This window comes from Panulirus ornatus, chromosome 2 (genome assembly GCF_036320965.1).
Source record: "Panulirus ornatus isolate Po-2019 chromosome 2, ASM3632096v1, whole genome shotgun sequence".
Taxonomy (NCBI): domain Eukaryota; kingdom Metazoa; phylum Arthropoda; class Malacostraca; order Decapoda; family Palinuridae; genus Panulirus; species Panulirus ornatus.
In genome coordinates this window covers 88,119,082-88,135,058 of record NC_092225.1, presented here as the reverse complement: position 1 = coordinate 88,135,058, position 15,977 = coordinate 88,119,082, and positions in this window count along the sequence as shown.

Here is a 15,977-nt window from a genome sequence, read left to right as displayed (position 1 = left end):
GGAAATATGCAGCAAGCTTTCATGTCTTGTATCAGGTCAAGAGTAGAACATCCTTCTCAAGTTTGTTTTCCTTACTTTAAGAAGCCCTAAAAAGATCTGCTAGAGAAGGTCCAGAGGAGAGCAACAAAGCTGGCACCAGAATTAAGAGAGACGCGTCACAGATTTGCCTATCTTGAGAGAGTGTGAGGTGTGATCTGATCACATCCTTTTTAAGGTTTTGAAGCAGATTGATGACGTGGACAGTAAGCAGTTCTTCGAGGGATGGAGGGATAAGTTTTGAAATCAGCTTGATGAACGTAGACAATGAACGATTCGAAAACTATGGGGAAAGAACAACCAGGGGCGCGGGAGGGGAAGGACGGGTACATGAACACATATTAGTAAAGTCATGATACATATATACAAGGTTAAGAGACGTGGGGGCGACACGAGTGTAAAACTTTCTCTCTGTAACACATAAAATCACAGACCCAACCTCAAATAAGTCCTAAACTAAGAATGAGCTTCTCAAGTTTGGGTACAGCACATAAAAGAAACACATAGAGCTAACAAAGGAGGAGAAGAGGGAAAAAAATCCAGAATAAAAAAAAAAAATGATGAGTTGTAGGGAAAGGCTAAAGGCTTTAGATCTGCCCAACTTGAAAGAGAGTAGAATGAGGGGTGACCTGATCACAACCTTTAAGATTCTGATTTAGATCGATGACGTGGACAGTGAAGAGTTAAGTCTTCTAAGGGATATAGAGATACAACAGTTAGAGGACATAACATGAAATTAAGCTAGAAACGTTTAAAGTAGAAGGTGAGAGGAAGTACTTTATAAAAGATGAGAAAGCGCTTTTATAATGGATGATGAATGGAATAAAATGACTGAAGGAATGGTTAATGCAGACAGCATGCATGAATTAAAGATTCTAGTGAAGTATGTTTAAATTAAGTTTGATGATAGCAGGAATGTCGAAGAGCTGGTTCCCTACGAGTGTAAAAACTTTTCTTGTACAGTACATGTTGGCAATTACCTCTTATGCTATCACCGCCATCATTCCACACATACTACCCACTGCACTGGGGTCAAGTCACACGCACCCTCACTGTTATTCGGGACCTTTGACCCGCCCCTTAAGGGTGAGTGGCGGCTTTAAAGGCCATTGGGGTTGAGAGTGTAGTGAAGATGAGGGTATAGTGAAGATGTCCGTTGATCAGTGCTCATCTTCACTACACCCTGTACACCGTGACCCTTGAGAGGTAGTGTTCTGTACGTCTTCGTTGCCATGAGAGAAAAATTAAAGGTGGGGAAAACATTATCTGAATGTCGCTCCAATGTTGGTCACGGGGTTGACGCCTTCACCCTGAGTGAGGAGAAACCAGGACAATGAATGATGAGATCTGCACGGCCGTGGGAGCAACTGTGTCGAGGAATTGCTGTTCGATCGATCCTCTCTTGATTTTCACCCGGATGTTCAATAAGATTAAGAGCATTTTTACTCTTATGGTAAACGTGTGTTTTGTTGATAAAGATCAAACGAGGTATGTAATCATGTACTCCATTACAAAAATTAGAAAACGAGGTATATTGTCATGTACTGCATTACGAAAAGTCGCGATAATTCAATTAATTTTGGTAATTCATTTAGTCTTCAACTTTCTAGGTGTCCTTCACAACTGTGATGTTCAGGACACCTACTTTTAGCCAGTCTTATTTAAGTACCACTCAAGAGCACCATTCAATTCAAGTAGGTTCTAGTGAGGTAGAATGTCAGGTGGTGATACTGAGCAACACATTATTGAGCTGCGGCTGAGTTCAACTGTATCCTAGCCGGATTAAGTGAGCTTTTGTTAGTTTTTAAGTAGGTCTGTAAGGGTTGTATTACGTGCTGTATGGTGCTAGTTACTTAAACTATGTTCACTTAATTATGTTTCCCTTAAATCAGGCTTATAGCCACAAACTATGGAATGGATAGATTAAATGAAAATGTATAGATATAAAAAACAAAACTTTCATGTTATGTCATACATAAATGTATATAAGTATCATTGATAGGAAGGTATGTGTGTCCTTGTGTTATGTGAGTTTATGTATTTGCGTATTTCGTGATTAATTTATCATTTAACTTTCCAGATTATGACTATGGACAATTCCAGATGTGTATACAACTAGATTTCATTGATCATAGGGGATCAAGTCGTGGTTCGAAGATTGAAATATCAGTATAAAATATTTTCCCACAAGAATCGAAAAACTAAAAAAACAAAAAAACTGTCGAAAAGCTAGAAAAAAAAAAAGATGTAGCGTGGTTATGAATCATTCCTGCTGGTAAAGTCTTAGGTGAAGATAACCGAGTTGAAAGGCAGAATTTGGCTTAGAATCATGACTATTATTGTTGATTATATTCATCTTTTATAGATTATCGGCGAAAGCGCATCATTTATATCCACCATACTTAAATCGACGACAAGTTGCCTCAACTGCCGAAGGGGTAGTAGATCCCAAGAGGCACTGTTGCCTCGCTTTGATAGGTGAGAGCAGAGGCATGAAATGGGAGAAACAGATTCTCAACAGTCACAGGATCAGGAGTCGTCATGCACGATAGAAAAGAATATTCCAGCCCAAGTGTTGATGTGCGCTGGATCTACAGAACTTCTTGTTGCTGGAGCTGAAATTTTCAGCGACTAACGACTAGAAATGTGAGGCTGTATGAATGTTTGGACTGCATGAAGAGGCAGGCGGCTATCAAGCAAACATCATGACTCTGCTGTACGTGTAATGCGTGTTCACACTCGGAACCATCTTAAGATCGAAGTGACGAAGTGTTCTTCATACAACTCACGGAAGACAAACAGTGAAGACTGGAACTGATGGATGGAAATATAAGAATCTCATGGACAGGGGTCCGCTTCCGGTATGGATGAACAGTTATACCAACTTTCTACAGAAATATACAGGCATTGGGCAAAAGTATCTTTCGTGTTTCTGCTTGCTAGCGTAGCGACGACTGTCCATGTTTCTTCTGCTTGGTAGCGTAGCGACGACCATCCATGTTTCTGCTTGCTAGCGTAGCGACGACTATCCATGTTTCTTCTGCTTGGTAGCGTAGCGACGACCATCCATGTTTCTGCTTGCTAGCGTAGCGACGACTATCCATGTTTCTTCTGCTTGGTAGCGTAGCGACGACCATCCATGTTTCTGCTTGCTAGCGTAGCGACGACTATCCATGTTTCTTCTGCTTGCTAGCGTAGCGACGACCATCCATGTTTCTGCTTGCTAGCGTAGCGACGACTATCCATGTTTCTTCTGCTTGCTAGCGTAGCGACGACCATCCATGTTTCTGCTTGCTAGCGTAGCGACGACTATCCATGTTTCTTCTGCTTGCTAGCGTAGCGACGACTATCCATGTTTCTTCTGCTTGCTAGCGTAGCGACGACTATCCATGTTTCTGCTTGCTAGCGTTGGGACGACTATCCATGTTTCTGCTTGCTAGCGTAGCGACGACTATCCATGTTTCTGCTTGCTAGCGTTGGGACGACTATGCTTAAGAATCCTCTAGCGTCGATCAACAGTGCTGTGTATGTAGAGAGCATATCGAAGACTCGCTTGTCTTGTTATTATGCAGTCATTTCTGTTAACAAGATGTTGCTCTTGATGTGCATACATTATGTAGCATCCATAGACCACAACACAAGTGCTTTGGTGGAATTATTAACTTACCTGCTTTCAACGCGGACGTGAAGACAACGGCTCTCGAAGATGTCTACATCCTGAATAAACAGAATAGGATGAAAATGGTAATTTCCACTTCAGTTATTTGTCTCTTTCGTGTCGGGGGGAATCACAGTGTGGCCGTACCACACAGCTTAAGCTAATGTATTCCAACGTCTGAAAAACAGCGACATTTTGTGGGTCATCGAGAAGGTTTGAGGTTGGTTAGCAGCGACTGAAGCAAATTGCCGACGATAAAGACTTTTTTGAAGACCTTTTCACTCATTGAGTGGTCCTGCAGACCTCGAGTCGAACGACAACTTCAGGAAACGACAAATTTCACGGAAAATGAGACTGTGGCTTCAACTTGTAGATTGTGATGGATTGCTCTGACATTTCGCTGTCATTGCTTTGATGTGCATTTTCCAGGGTCCTCCTTAGAGACACTGAACATGAAAATCTCAGTAAAAAATGAGCCCGATTGCGATTTATTGCCTAAAGAAGCTTGCTGATGTTGCATTTACGCACACGCACATGTGTGTGTGTGTGTGTGTGTGTGTGTGGAAGAAAGCTGAGAGTAAATGTGAATAAGAGTAAGGTTATTAGTTTCAGTAGAGCCGGTTTGATACCTACTTCTTTCCCCCACACATCGAAGCTTTGGAACTCTCTACCCTCTCATGTCTTTCCCGATAACTGTGACCTGGCACATTTCAAATGACAGGTGTTTCACGTGCTCAAAAATTCTTAAATACTTTCCCTTGTCTTTTCTTTCCTTGTTTCATAATTCTCTCTATATTTCAACAAAGGCCCGGCTTTGATGTGGACTTTTTTTTTGTCCGTGAATGGAGCCTTCAACATAAAAAAAAGTTGACAACATCAGACAGGGGAATAACAATGTGACTTAAGGATTGGCAGGGATTTTGTGGTCCAGGTGTTTTTGACGAATATGTGAGAAACACTATATATACTATATATACTTTGTATACTACATATGCTACTGTATGTGGCATTTATGGATCTGGAGATTAAGAGATACTTTGTGAAAGATGCAACGAATACATGGTGTGAGAGAAACTATTACTATTATAGGTATTATCATTATAGAGAGTATGACGTCCTTACGAGTGAGAAAGGAAGAAAAAGAGTAGCTTTAGAAGGTATGTATTTGGCAAGGGTGTGTGATATCACCATGGCTATTTAATCTGTTTATGAATGGATTGGTGAGGGAGGTAAATGTGAGGGTTCTTGGGAAGATGGGCGAGTCTGCCGTCTGATAGGGGGTTGGACGATGGGGGCCTGGGAGATGAGTCAGTTGCTCTTTGCAGATGACGCAACGCTGGTAACAGACTCGAGCGCATGTATGAAGAGAGGAGGCTGAAAGTTAGTCAATAAGAGTTGATGAGTTTTAGTAGGAGAGAGAGAGAGAGAGAGAGAGAGAGAGAGAGAGAGAGAGAGAGAGAGAGAGAGAGAGAGAGCTTGGTTTGATGGGGAGAACCTGGAGTAAGTGAAGTTTCGAGATGCCTGGGAAAGGACACGACAGCTGATGGAACTATGGCAGTCGAATTGGACCATAAGGTAGGTGAGGGGGCACAGGTCCCGGGCGCATTGAGGAGTGTGTGAAAAGACAATTTTTTGCGAGGGCAAAGATGGATGTGTTTGATGGTATAGTAGTCACGACGGTACTGTAGGGATCCGAGTCCTGTTTCTTAATTCCAAAGGTACGAATGAGGTAGGAATCGATGTCTGAAATAATTGAGAACATGTGGTATGAAGAGGGTTGATTAAGTAAGGAATGACAGGGAAAAGTTATGTCGTAGTAAGTGGGGTATATGTTTGGGAGAGCTGAATAGGTTATGCCGAAATAGTTTGGCTGTATGGAGCGGATGAGTGAGGAGAGACTGGCTAAGAGGAATACATTTAAGAAGTGGCGAGAAGAAAGAGGAGGCTGAGACTAAGGACGAGATGGAAGAATGTAGCGAAAGACCCTTTTGAGTTATCTGGGTCCTGAACAAGCAGGAGGGTGTGAGACTTGCATGGGATAGACAGAACTGGAACTATGCGGTATACAGGTGCAACGTGCTGTAAATGGGCTGAACCAGGGCATATGAAGCGGTCAGAGAAAATCACCAGAAGGTCGATAGGGCTTGTACATGGACAGAGGGTTCTAGTGTCGGTGCATAATACATGAAAGTTTAAGAGCGGATGTGAGAAAATGAGGCCATTGTTTGTCTGTTCATGGCACTCCCTCTGTAACACGAGACACGGTGAACAAGTATAAAAACGTTGACACAATACCAGCGTAATACATCCCACCATACGGCTCTGCTTCGTTACTGTCAACAAAATGGTCACCTGTGCCTCGGCCAGTGCAAAAACATGGGGGTCCGCGGGGCGGGAGGAAGCGTGCCGTTCTAGCGATGGCGTGGCACAAGAGAGGCGTTGGTTCTCCCCATTGTTTCTTGGTACGTTGCTCTGATGGATGCAAGAGTTACATGGCAGGAGGCGTGATCTGCTCTGCTCACTGAGAGATGTTTGAGTGGCCGAGATGTGGGTCAGTAGGCTGGCAAGGTGGGGTCTTCAAGTGAGGAGGAATCTGTAGGTATGAGTGCCACGCCCGCCCCGTGGGTTGGGTTGGGAGGAGCTGCACACTCACACAGCCCTCTAGGGTGAGGCTAGGAAGGTCGTGTGGTGCATAAGGCGGCTCCTCGTGCTTCTTGACCCTGTCACACTTTTTTCAGGGAAGGCGTTGTTGACCCAGTCACACGCTCCGCTGCCAGGGCGCGGCCGTGTTGGTGGGTCGATCTGAAGTTTATATTCGGGAAGAATATAAAAAGATTATGCAACGTAAGCTCTCTCTCCTTTTTGTCTTCCGGGATCCTTCCTCTTACCCTCACCATTCCCCCTTCTTGGCCATGGACCTCCCTCCTTCAATCTAGGCCTCCGTCTCTCTAAGCCTCCTTCTCACCCACCAGCCACCCTCACCATACAATCAGGCCATGAACAAATGGCTCTGTTTACCCTGTCAACAAGGGCACCTCGGTATATGGCCAACACCCGTGAGAGCGTCCTCACCGTGTGTACTTATACATCCAGTGTGTACATACACACGCATGTATTGTGTATGTATACACTTATGTGCGAAAAATATGTTCCCAGATGTCGTAAATATACACAAACCAAGTTTGGGTGTACCTTTTGTATGTGTGTACTGTATGTTTGGTTATACCATGGAGATACATACACTGTATGTATACATGCCTTGTGTATGCATCACCATGTGCGTGCGTATGTCATAGGTACATGTTATATACACTATGTATATTGAGCCTGTATATGCACGATTGCTATATATATGTACAGCGAAGTGTTCTTCTCCCATATATTGGTCGGCACGTTCATCTTGGTCATGTGTTTATCTTGGTCCTACGTATGTGCTGATCCGTTCCACCGTCTCACTCGTCTTGGTCCTACGTATGTGCTGATCCCTTCTACCGTCTCACCCGTCTTGGTCCTACGTATGTGCTGATCCCTTCCACCGTCTCACCCGTCTTGGTCCTACGTATGTGCTGATCCCTTCCACCGTCTCACCCGTCTTGGTCCTACGTATGTGCTGATCCCTTCCACCGTCTCACCCGTCTTGGTCCTACGAATGTGGTGATCCGTTCCACCGTCTCACTCGTCTTTATCGTTGGTCACCTATTGGACTTCACCATTCTGTGTACGTAATCTGGACGTGTTTGCCTCTCAGCTGCTGGAAACACTAACTGAGCTTTATGATGGGCGTCTCAGCTGCTGTGAACACTAGCTGAGCTTTATGAGGTAGTCTCAGCTGCTGTAAACACTAGCTGAGCTTTATGATGGGCGTCTCGGCTACTGTAAACACTAGCTGAGCTTTATGAGGTCGTCTCAGCTGCTGTAAACATTGGCTGACCTTTATGATGGGCGTCTCAGTTGCTGTGAACACTAGCTGAGCTTTATGAGGTAGTCTCAGCTGCTGTAAACACTAGCTGAGCTTTATGATGGGCGTCTCGGCTACTGTAAACACTAGCTGAGCTTTATGAGGTCGTCTCAGCTGCTGTAAACATTGGCTGAGCTTTACGAGGTCGTCACAACAGCTGTAAACACTAGCTGAGCTTTACGAGGTCGTCACAACAGCTGTAAACACTAGCTGAGCTTTATGAGGTCGTCTCAGCTGCTGTAAACACTAGCTGAGCTTTACGAGGTCGTCTCAGCTGCTGTAAACATTGGCTGAGCTTCGTCTACGCACTTAACAAGATCTAAACCATCGTACCGCTTTCTTCCTCTTCTTCCTCCGACGTCCTCCGGAACTGCATGCATGCATGCCTGCCTGCCTGCCTGTCCGCATTAGAGTCTCTCCTCCCCCCCGCCCCGGCATCGCGTGCATGGCATGATGACGATCCTGCCTGGCGCATGATGCTATGGTCAGCCTCTTATCTTCACAGGTTTCCCAGACCGTCATCGCTGAGGGTGTCATCATGCGGCGTGACACCGCTGGCTGGATACGTCAGTCGTGTTCAAGGGAGGGAGCGAGGGAAGGAGCGAGGGAGGAGGAGAGGTGGTTATTTGTATCTCTGCCGGGCGAACTGCTCTGACCTGATTTGGTTAAGATTTTTGCTGGTTATTGTTACTGATATTTTTTTCCCCTCCTACTTCTGTCAGAGAGAGAGAGAGAGAGAGAGAGAGAGAGAGAGAGAGAGAGAGAGAGAGAGAGAGAGAGAGAGAATATCGCACATAGTCTACATTAGTGCGAACTCACACACACACACACACACACACACACACACACACACACATAAGGGCCTTCGTGGTGTAGCGGTTAGCGTTACTCACCATCGCGCGTGCAAGGGCCGCCTGAAATCAAGCCCGCATCGATTCGAATCCTTGTCGCGACAGCCGGTCCACAGCTCACCCAGCCGTTCATCCTCCTCTAGGGGCTAGTCGATAGAATGGGTGCTTAACATATCTTTGTGTGTGTGTGTGTGTGTGTGTGTATGTGTGTGTGTGTGTGTGTTAATATATATATATAGAAGTAAAGAAATGACACATACATGGAAGATTTAAGAGACGGGGCAATACTAGAGTAAAATTCTCTCCCCGTAACACACAAATAGTAATCACTTACACTCAGAAATGTTAGAGGAAAATAATCAGAAAACACATCACAGTTGGAAGATGGTTCCAATACCCAGCGTTACCGTGCTATCATACCTTTACGTTCGGTACTTCAAGATAGAAAGACTATGCTTGAACTACATCCTTATATGACGAGGCTAAATAGCTCCTCCTTCCTCCACCCTCAACAGCTGATAATTAAGGTTAAACTAATGTTATCCAGAGTGAGCATGACGACGCTATAACCTGGAGCGTTGTTGCTCTGCTTCCCTGACGCACACACACCCAAGTTACTGTCCAGCTGTTACGTGTTTACTGTCTTCTGTGAGGGGAATACTGGAATACATTTGCTATGATGTTTATCCATACTATCTCATGGGTATATAGCCTTAACATCATAAGGATAGCCATGCTATAACACGGATAGCCAGAGTATCATCGCAAGACTAGCCTAACTACCTCAAGGACTGCGTAACTATCAAGGATAGGCTAACAATGTCCAACTACAGCGGGCGGATTGTATGGTGTATTTTACCTCTTAGGCGTCGAGTGTCTGGTGTAGAGAAGGGTAATCCATCTGTAAGCCACTGATGAAAGCGTCGCCTTAACGACCACATTGTTAGAACGAGAACATGACTTAATTGCCCCGAAGCCTGTCCTCCACTCACAGCTTGGCTAAAACGACTCGTTACCGTGAAGGTCCTATAATTAACAGCCAGTCAGGCCATTGGCGTGCATGACTCTTGTTAGATACCATGGCTGTTAACTGCTAAATGGTCATTAAGGCCCAATTCGTATTCACGTAAAAAATACATAAAAAAAAAAGGATGTGAATTAGAGAATGATGAGGTGATTATGAAAGTGGCCGACCAATTAGTTAATTCATGTGATTTTCAAAGGTCCACCAAGTGATCACATGATTATTCCGCAGGTGTTTTATATACTTTCCGAGAGGCTGGCTATGTGGGGCGTCATTGAGTGCGAGATGCCTTCCACTACCCACAGTCACTGACGAGAGATATACACACTCCGCTCAGGTCATCCTGTTTTCTTATATCTCGAGTGGTAATTGTGTAAGGTGGAGACTAACCAGGACTTCCCAACGCTGGAGGTCAGACTCTTGTATCTCATCGTATTCCTCACATGCGTTGATCCTTCACATCACTGACAGTCGCATGGTTTTATACAGTCACATCACTGACAGTCACATGGTTTTATAGAGTCACATCACTGACAGTCACATGGTTTTATACAGGACACAGATTTTTTTTTGGCTTTTCCGTGAGAGCGTAACAGGTCTACTCACTGCGGTGTTGCGCCCTCCCATCCGCCGACGTTGCTAGTCTGAGCAAAAATTTGTTCATGAGGATAGAGAGAGAGAGAGAGAGAGAGAGAGAGAGAGAGAGAGAGAGAGAGAGAGAGAGAGAGAGTACAGGTTAATCAACGTGTTACAGTGTATTGCAAGGCCATGTTAGCCGATCAATGACACTGGCCGGTGTGTTAGTTGAGGTGACACTTGAGTTAGACTGTAGTTGTGACCCTTGTGGTATGATAGCATGACTCTTGACCTGACCTTTTGAAGGTCGAACCATCGTCCTTAAAGATCGTATCCTTGTGTACAATGGATTGATGATGTCTCTTGTGTGTCTGAACAGATCCGTGCGTCCGCCTCTCGTGTCGTGTTGTGTATTCTTGCTAACATTATTGTCCCTTCGTCTCACGTTCGCCAGCCTCCGACGGACGTGAAGTGAACCTGTGCACTAGATCACCGTAAGAGGTAAATGAGTGGAAACAGATGAAGCAAATTGTGTGGAAAAGGAGAAAAACAAAAATTGGCGATGCGCCCTTCTAGTCCATGCGAATGAGACGTAGCTTTACGTTGAATGCGTTCAGTTCGCGCGATCACCGCAAGAAAAATAGAAATACCACATTAAGCGATGAGCACGACTGCCAGTGGAGCCAAGATATTAGAAAAAGAAAAATTATTCCAGCGTTTTTGTTTTGTTTTTTCTTCCCAAGCTGGCTGGCGGGCTGACTGACTGACACACGCCACACGAACCTCCCCCAAAAATATGATACAAAATTGGTAATGCTGGAAGAAAGATTCGCGCCTCCACCACACAAAGGAAGCAGACCTTCCAATGACGGCCGCTCAGATGTTCTTTCCTGTGTAATTCAGGACGTGCACCGAAAGTGGGTGCATTTGTTGCCACATTATCACTTGATGATTTGCCTTGTGAAGGCTCCGTCTCTGATGACAATACTTGCAACGGTAATGACGCGTTTCACTCACAAGGTCGAGCGATCCCGCGTATTCTTTTTCTCTCCAAAGAAGTAATGGATTTGAATGTGCGTTTGAGAAACACTGGCTGTTTATTAAGGTCGCTGCTCGCAGTCGCTTCAGTATGGAGGAGTGTAGTTGATAGCGAATGATGATATCTTGCGGTTTTCTGGTCTGATAATGTGTTATGCACCTTACACCTTCTGTGTAAAGTTCTCTTGTCTCTCTTCACACACACACACACACACACACAGGAAATATTATCATGAGAATTGTAATATTTTAGAAAAAAAATGAGTGAGGAAAAAATAGAATTGTGATATGGTCTAGCGAACTTAGGGCTTGTCTAAGTTTCATTTGCATAAAAGAGGTATATTGTATTTTTTGCCTTTTTGTTAACAAAGGAAAAAAATATGAAGTAGAATTTAAAAAGAAAAAAAAATGTAGTCCATCGTCACCCGAGTTCCCTCCACATCAGGGACTCGAGTAGTGAGCAATATACCAAACGGCAACACCGTTGGTGCGTCAATGACTGTCAGAACTGAGGACATTCATGATCTCCCAAGAGAAATCCCCCGCAACGCTGATCATCATCATCATCATCCAGACGACTATTTCCACCAGCCTTCAGATCTCAGCGGTTCAGAGGTGTGATAAAGCCGTCGCATCCTTCACCCCCTGTCTGGTTCAGGAGGGCGTTTCAGAGACCTAAGATCCCCCCACAGATTAAGGAAACTGTTTACCCTCCTGTGGGTCCGGTCGCCGAGAACTTCCCGAGTGAATTTACCAGATTTGTCGAGTCTTTTGTCTTGCTTGTGAGATGCCGCCACTCGCCAGGCTCGTTCTCATGCGTGGTTCCCTCCCAGCGATTAAGTGAGGGTGGTGGCATTAAACCCACGGACGTCGACATGATCCCTTCGCCGAGTTCGTGCTCCCAGGACAGCCGTCAAGAGCGAGCGTTTGGCTGTGAGGTTCCCGAGTCCAGAACACCCTGGCTTCATCCTCTCACTGGGTTGTGACAACAGCAGCCCATGTTGCGCGATCTTAGGTTCTTAATCTCGCCCTCGGTAGGCTTTCGGACAAGATAGATTACAGCGAACACCTTCAAGCTTGTGTGAAGAGATGCTGTCATTTGGAGAGTTTGGTAATACTTCCCTGCAATTCTTCCCTTCGTTTATATGTGCTACAGCGCATCATCGGCTTTGCTTTTAAGGTTAACTTGAAACCGAATCATCCAGAGGGGTTTAGCAAGGTGACCCTCTTGTTCTCAGTTTTATTCGTCTTAGTTCGTAAATGGAATACAGCTTGGTTAGGCAGATGAACATTATTTCTTCCGATGATAGTACTCTGGTGGTCACTGCAGAGTCCCTGTTTGCTGCTCTCGCCCAGTGGAAAAGCTCAGAGAATTGCTGAGTCTCTCGCATATCCCTTCTAAACGCGAGGCCATGACCTCCATCCTGTAGATGGCTGACAGCTTATCCGCATATACCTGCAGGAGCTTCAACCATTAACCCGGAAGACAGCATTTTGCTTGTTGTGACCGTAAGGTCCAGGATCTTCGTTTTCGTATTATATAATACTTGGAAGAGTCATCAAGGATGGAAGACATGAGGAATACCGTGAACGCCCATAAGAGGTGCTTAACCTCACCGAGATTGACTTAGGTCTTCAGCATCTTCCAATAGTGACAGACTCAGGGAATATGACGAGATGATTTATGTTTACATTTTGAGATGTTCCTCTTAAACTGCGTCGTACTGGGATATGCTTTGTCCCTCTGATGTCTGTTCCAGCCTTCTTGTTCTCCTTTGTAGCCTCCAGTGAACTGGTGTCTGATATGCTTCCAGAAGCCTTGTGGAACTCTATGGATGAATATGATCCTCATGTAACCTCAGCAGCCAAGACTTGGGGTAATGTGCTGATGGTTTATGGAGACAACATCTCTGTGACCCACAAGCAGAGTAGGTCTGGTGAATATACATCATGAAAGTAACGGCCTCAACCATGCTGGATCAAGCTGGACCAGACCAATGCTCGTATGTGGAAGGCCGACGTAGCTGTAAGGCCTCCTACCCCAGCGACTTCCTACTTGCTGTCCCAAATTCTTCCTTTGGCACTCGCCTTGACCCACATGCTCTTCGCCCTTCGTCCTGCCGCCCACATCTGCTCTGAATACCATCGTCTATGCGGTAGAGGAGTGGCTGATCAGTATGCAGAGTATGGCCGACTTGTATCGAGATATAAGGGTTTCGTTGGGCGGTGCGCCAGGCGAAGTGAGATCGATGACATCATTTTAAGAAGTCTTGCTTCAGCCAGTTGTGTGTACAGTGGAGAGGAACCCAAACCTCTCAAGCCGCTTGCTGGATGCAGCAAGCGGCTTGACGGTGTAGCATCGTACGTGTCTACAAGAGGAAGGGATGAGTATTCATCTGGTGTCGGACTAAACATTTTTGTTTGCACCTCAGCTAATACCAATTTGGAGAGGAACCCAGAGAATTGAAGTGATGCTGTAGACTTCAGGGTACAGCAAGAGAATGCAAATTATATGGCCATGAAATTACAGCAGCTTTAAGGCTCCAGTTAGCTCTAAAACGCAGTTACTTTGGAGGATGAGTGGCCTTTGCTTCTTGTCCTTTAAGTCATCGGAGGACAAGAGATCATCCAGGCTCTTTACCTCAACGCCTCAACATCTGTTTAACGAGAATAAAAGCCGAATCATCAGCTGGAGGAGCTGAACATTCGACTGATTACTCTACTTCAAAGACGTTTAAATCGTGTGTGAGTTTTGTTACTCACTATAACGCAGGATACATATACGTTCGTGTAGGTGTTAACTGTTCGTAAGATGGGTCAAGTGAGATTATTTGCCGCCATCGCTTATGTACACAAGATTTTACAATTTCTTTTTAAGATTGTCAACACCTTCACCAGAGGAAAATACGACGACTGCCAACCTCACTCGCATGAAGGTCTATGACAGAAGAGACGAGGGCTGAGAGAGCTGAAAGGTAAATAAGCAGGGAAGTGAAAACTGTATGAACAGCTTGACTTTCGCCAGTCAGTCAGTCAGTATCTGAAAAGAATATTCATACACTTGTGCACTTCTGGTTTTTTTCTCCTCCTCCGTCACACATGATACAGAATAGTTATGAGAGATCTTCTTCGCCAGTGAGATCGTGTCGGATCATACCTTCTGTTGGCTCTTGTTTATCCCAGATTGTAGTTTGAACACACACACACACACACACACACACACACACACACACACACACACACACACACACACGCGCACACGCTCACATTTCATATCCTTGATTGCCGTTTCCTGCTCTGGAGATGTAGCGCCAGGAACGGACTAAGAGGGGGCCGCATCCGCTCATATCTATTCTCTAGCTATTATGTTTAATGCACGGAACCCTCACACTTCACATGTTCTGGTTCAGTCCATTGACAGCATGTTGACTCCAGTACACTACATCGTTCAAATTCACTGTATCCCGCGCAAGCCTTTCACCCCCTTCAATGTTCAGGCCCTGATTGCTAGAAAATTTTTTGATTCCATCCTTTCATCTCCAATTTGGTCTCCCGCTTCTACTAGTTCCTTCCAATTCTCACACATATCCTCTTTGTCAACCTATCCTCGCTCATTCGCTTCATATATCCAAACCATTTCAACACACCTTTTCCAGCTCTCTCAACCACACGTGTATATATATATAAATATATATATATATATATATATATATATATATATATATATATATATATATATATATATATATATATATATATATATATATATCCCTGGGGATAGGGGATTAAGAATACTTCCCACGTATTCCCTGCGTGTCGTAGAAGGCGACTAAAAGGGGAGGGAGCGGGGGGCTGGAAATCCTCCCCTCTCGGTTTTTTTCTTAATTTTCCAAAAGAAGGAACAGAGGGGGCCAGGTGAGGATATTCCAAAAAAGGCCCAGTCCTCTGTTCTTAACGCTACCTCGCCAACGCGGGAAATGGCAAATAGTTTAAAAGAAAAGAAAGATATATATATATATATATATATATATATATATATATATATATATATATATATATATATATATATTTCTTTCTTTCTTTCATACCATTCGCCATTTTCCGCATTAGCGAGGTAGCGTTAAGAACAAAGGACTGGGCCTTTGAGGGAATATCCTCACCTGGCCCCCTTCTCTGTTCCTTCTTTTGGAAAATTAAAAAAAAAAAAAAAACGAGAGGGGAGGATTTCCAGCCTCCCGCTCCCTCCCCTTTTAGTCGCCTTCTACGACACGCAGGGAATACGTGGGAAGTATTCTTTCTCCCCTATCCCCAGGGATATATATATATATATATATATATATATATATATATATATATATATATATATATATATATATATATATATATATATATATATATGCAGGAGGGTGAAAGGCGGGCAAGGAATAGAGTGAATTGGATCGATGTGGTATACCGGGGTCGACGTGCTGTCAATGGATTGAATCAGGGCATGTAAAGCGTCTGGGGTAAACCATGGAAAGTTCTGTAGGGCCTGGATGTGGAAAGGGAGCTGTGGTTTCGGGCATTATTACATGACAGCTAGAGACTGAGTGTGAACGAATGGGGCCATTGTTGTCTTTTCCTAGCGCTACCTCGCACACATGAGGGGGGAGGGGGATGTTATTCCATGTGTGGCGAGGTGGCGATGGGAATAAATAAAGGCAGACAGTATGAATTATGTACATGTGTATATATGTATATGTCTGTGTGTGTGTATATATATGTGTGTACATTGAGATGCATAGGTATGTATATTTGAGTGTGTGGACGTGTATGTATATGCATGTGTATGGGGGT